At 33.9% G+C, this 5,011-nt stretch overlaps 1 pseudogene; it reads left to right on the top strand.

The window, feature by feature from the left end:
- The first annotated feature begins 1,559 nt into the window (after positions 1-1,559).
- LOC100445329 (glyceraldehyde-3-phosphate dehydrogenase-like) lies at positions 1,560-2,566 on the top strand (annotated as a pseudogene).
- The last annotated feature ends 2,445 nt before the right edge of the window (positions 2,567-5,011 follow it).

Raw genomic sequence — 5,011 nt, 5'->3', positions numbered from 1 at the left:
TGAATGAATGAAATCACACTTTTTAGCTTTGCAAAATTTATAACATCACTTATTTTTCCCCAATTATCTCTTATCTAAGTAACTCTCCTTTTTAGCAAAAAACTACAAATAATATTACCATTATACTATTTTAAGACTAACAGAACACCATGTTTAAGCTTTATGCCTCATTTTTTCATCTTAAAGACAGAGCTAATAAGTGTGTTATACGTGGATTATATGCATTTAAAGAGCATTAATTTGTGACAACACATATATGCATTCAATAATTCTTATCAATTAAAATCACTTTTTGTATAAATATGGGATATATGCTCAAATATAATGGTAAAGTTGTAGTTATTAAGGCTGATTTGTTTCATAGTTATTCTAATCTCTATTTAAGTGTACTGCCAAATTTTCTGTCATGTAAAGCTATGCCATGAATACAAAAATATTTAAGCCTACTAATTTATACAATCAGAATAACATAATTCATATTCTTGGTTTTATAGCCATATCCTCAAATTAGTATCTATAAGCTGAGGATATTCTTTAATCCCCAGTGTCTGCAGAACATTTACAAAATTGTATTACTTTGCAGACCATAAAGAAATTCTAAAGAAATTTTAAAAGTAGAAATTGTAGAGGTCACACTCTACAACCACCAGTCTATAATACTAAAAATTAACATCTTAAAATTTAAAAAAAATGGATAATACAGAACATTTCCTTGAATATTGGGTTTAAAAGGAAATGAAATTGCAATTATAGTCCATTTAGAAAATAATTACAAGAAAACACTATATTTTATGGTGTTCAGCCAATATTGTACTTAGTACAAAATGTGTTGTACCTTGAATATTCACAGTTATGCTGTGATTACTGGAGTGATTGACTCAAGATAACAGAGAAATAGTGCCAAAGAAAACAAAAAAGCAGAAAGTAGGAATTAAAACTCTATTAGAAAGTAATCAAATAAGAAACATGGAAGCTTAACTATTTTTTATAAAGAAATTTAAGATTTACTTAGAAGATACTAATGTCATCCACATATACCTAGTAAATGTAGTCAAGTCAAAAAGAAAACTGCAAAGAGATAGTATTGGAAATAAGAAAAGTGTTTTTAAATGAAAAACAATTGAAAAAGAGATAAACAATAATTTTTAGAAGATATTTAAAATATGAGGTAATCAACTTCAAGCCTATATGCTAATATATTTAAAAACCTAGAAAAAATAGATGATTTCATGTTAAATATACATGAACAAAACTGACCTATGAATTAAAATACGTGAATACCCTCATAAATGCAGAAGACCTTGAAAACTGCATCAGAGTACAGCCTCCAAAAAAATGTGTTTTCTTTCAAGAGTCAAAAACCAAATAACTTTTATTCTACTTAAGCATTCCAAAGCCTAGAAAAATATGTATTTTTTAAAAATTAACATTTTATACTAGCATAACTTAATAAAATTAACATAAAATAGTTCCACATGAAAATTATAGGCTCTCTGCTCCTCCAGTTCGACAGACAGCTGCATCTTCTTGTGCAGCGCCATTGGCATCCCTGAGACCCTATGGTGGAAGTAAAGGCCCAAGTCAATGGATTTGGCCATATTGGTCACCTGGTCATCAGGACTGCTTTTAACTCTGGTAAAGTGAATATTGTCACCATCAATTACTCCCTCATTGACCTCTACTACATGGTCTACATGTTCCAGTATGATTCTACCCATGGCAAATGCCATGGCAGCGTCAAGGCTGAGAACGGGAAGCTTGTCATCAATGGAATTGCCATCATCATCTTCCAGGATAGAGATCCCACCAAAATCAAATGAGGTGATGCTGGTACTGAGTACATAGTGGACTCCCCCAGTTTCTTCACCACCATGGAGAAGGCTCAGGTTCACCTGCAGGAGAGAGCCAAAAGGGTCATCATCTCTGCCCCCTTTGCTGATGCCCCCATGTTCGTTGTGGTCATGAACCATGAGAAGTAGGATAAGAGTCTCGAGGTTGTCAACAATGCATCCTGTACCACCAACTGCTTAATGCCTCTGGCCAAGGTCATCCATGATAACTTTGGTATCATGGAAGGATTCATGACCACAGTCCTCGCCGTCACTGCCATCCAGAAGACTGTAGATGGCTCCTCTGGGAAACTGTGGCATGATGGCTGTGGGCTAACCAGAACATCATCCCTGCATCTACTGGAGCCACCAAAGGTGTAGGCAAGGTCATCCCTGAGCTGAATGGGAAGCTCACTGGCATGGCCTTCCATGTTCCCACTGCCAACGTGTCGGTCGTGGACCTGACTTGCCATCTGGAAAAACCTGCCAAATATGATGACATCAAGTAGGTGATAAAGCAGGCATCACAGGGCTCCCTCAAGGGCATCCTGGGCTACACTGAACACCAAGTCATCTCCCCCGACTTTAACAGTGACACTCACTCTTCCACCTTTGATTCTAGGGCTGGCATTATCCTCAACGACCACTTTGTCAAGCTCATTTCCTGATATGACAATGAATTTGGCTACAGCAACAGGGTGGTGAACCTCATGACCCACATGGCCTCCAAGAAGTAAGACCCCCAGACCACCAACCCCAATGAGAGTGCAAGAGGAAGAGAGAGGCCTTCAGCTGCTGGGGAGCTCCCTGCTGCACTCAGTCCCCCACCACAATGAGAATCTCCCTTCCTCACAATTTCCATGCAGACCCCCTGAAGAAGGAGGGGCCTAGGGAGCCCCACCTTGTCGGTTACCATCAATAAAGTCCCCTGTGCTCACCTAAAAAAAAAAAAAAAAGAAAATTATAGCCAATTTCATTTAAAATAAAGAAACAAAAATTAAAAATAACACACTGTCATAAATTAATGTAAGACTATACTAAAATCACATTTCATTATACATTAGGGTTATTTTTAAAGTGTGAAGCTTGTTTAATGATTAAATATCTTAAATTAGTTTATTATGTGAAAATATTTTTATTGATAACAATAAGGATAATTATCTAATAATATAAAAATTAATGCTAAAATTTTTAACAATTTCTAAGTGCAATTTTCTAGAAGACGAGAAAGAATGAATAGCCTCTTAAAATGCTGTTTTAAATTATCTATTAGAATTCAATGGACAACATTTGTCATAATAATAACCTAGAAGGACTCATGTTAATTTTAGAAACACAAATTGCTAATGGTGAGAATACATTCTGAGCAACGCATCATTAGGCAATTTTGTCACTCTGAGAAAGTTACAGAGTGTACTTACACAAACCTAGATTGTATAGCCTAGGCTAGATGGTACAGCCTACAGCTTCTAGGGTGAAAACCTGTACAGCATGTCACTGTGCTCAATTATGTAGGCAATTATAACACAATGGTCAGTTTTTGTGTGTCTAAACATGGAAAAGACACACTCAAAATATAGTATAAAAGATAAAAAATGGTACACCTATACAGGGCATTCACCATGATTAGAGTTTGCAGGACTGGAAGTTGCTCGGGGTGAGTCAGTGAGTGGTGAATGAATGTGAAAGCCTATACACTACTATAGAATTTATCACTGTACAATTAGGATACACCAAGTATATAAAAAATATTTTTCTTTTTTCAATAATAAATTAATCTTAGCTTACTATAACTACTTTATAAACTTTTTAAAACTTTTTGACTCTATTGTAATAACAGTTTAAAACACAAACTCATTTCACAGATGTACAAAAATATTTTGTCTTAATATTTTTTTCTTTTTTTTCTTCTTTTTTTACTTTAAACTTTTTAATTAAAAATGAAGACACTCATACACACATTAGCCTAGGTCTGCACAGGGTCAGGATCATCAATATCACTGTTATCCACCTCCGCATCTGGTCCCACTACAAGGTCATCAGGGGCAATAACACACATGGAGCTGTCATCTATGATAACAATTCCTTCTTCTGGAACACCTCCTGAAGAACCTGCCTGAGCCTATTCTACCATTAATTTTCTTTTAAGATAAGTTTTAAAAGTATGCTCTAAAATAATGATTAAAAGTATAGTTTACTAAATACATAAGTCAGTTACAGTCTTTTATTATCCTTATCAAGTACTATGTGCTGTACATAAATTGTATGTGTTGTACTTTTATACCACTGGCAACACAGTGGGTTTGTTTACACCAGCATCACCAGAAACATGTGAGTAACATGTTGCACTACGATGTTATGATGGTTATGATGCCATGATGCCACTAAGTGATATAAATTTTTCAGCTCCATTATAATCTTATGGTATCACCACTGTATTTGTGATCCACTGGTGACCAAAATGTTGTTATACAGCACATGACTGCATACTAACTGTGGTGTCATTTAATATACTGTGTGTTCTGGAAAGGACAATACTTCAGAAGATAATACAAATTGCAATGTGTAATAATTGAAAAAATAGTGTCAAGAGCATAGTTTCTTGTATTTGATATGATTGAAGACTACATAAACTTTGTAATAACTCTTAGAATTTATAAATATTAACATTTACTAAGAAGGCTGATTAAAATAACATAAGAATATAAGAATCCTTATTGGAATACTTAGAATACTTAGTTTGTAATATAAACTGCTGTGTACATTCTCAACCCTGTATTAAAAGACTTTAAAATAATTAGAAATAAAATTTGCCAGATATTTGTGGTATAAAAAGAGATATCTAAAAATCTGACTGAAACACATAAAAGACATTTGCTCATTGAAGAGATCTACTATATTACTTGATAGTGCAAACTATGTATATTGTCCCTCTACTAAGCTATAAATGGATATCAATTTTAATTAAAATTCAGTTTTGGTGAGTTTAAGAGGCATGCATTAATATTTAAATTTCCCATGGGAAAGTAAATGTTCTAAAATAACCATCAGCATTTTAAAAAGAAAAAAAGGTTGGCACTGGCTATAAATATTTAATAAGTAAAGTCGAAAGAACTGTCAGATTAATCTATAAGCAGAACTGTCATCTATAAAAGAACTGTCAGATCTATAAACAGAAAAAT

Source organism: Pongo abelii, chromosome 6 (assembly GCF_028885655.2).
Source record: "Pongo abelii isolate AG06213 chromosome 6, NHGRI_mPonAbe1-v2.0_pri, whole genome shotgun sequence".
Lineage (NCBI taxonomy): Eukaryota > Metazoa > Chordata > Mammalia > Primates > Hominidae > Pongo > Pongo abelii.
This window is presented reverse-complemented; position numbering and strand designations above follow the sequence as displayed.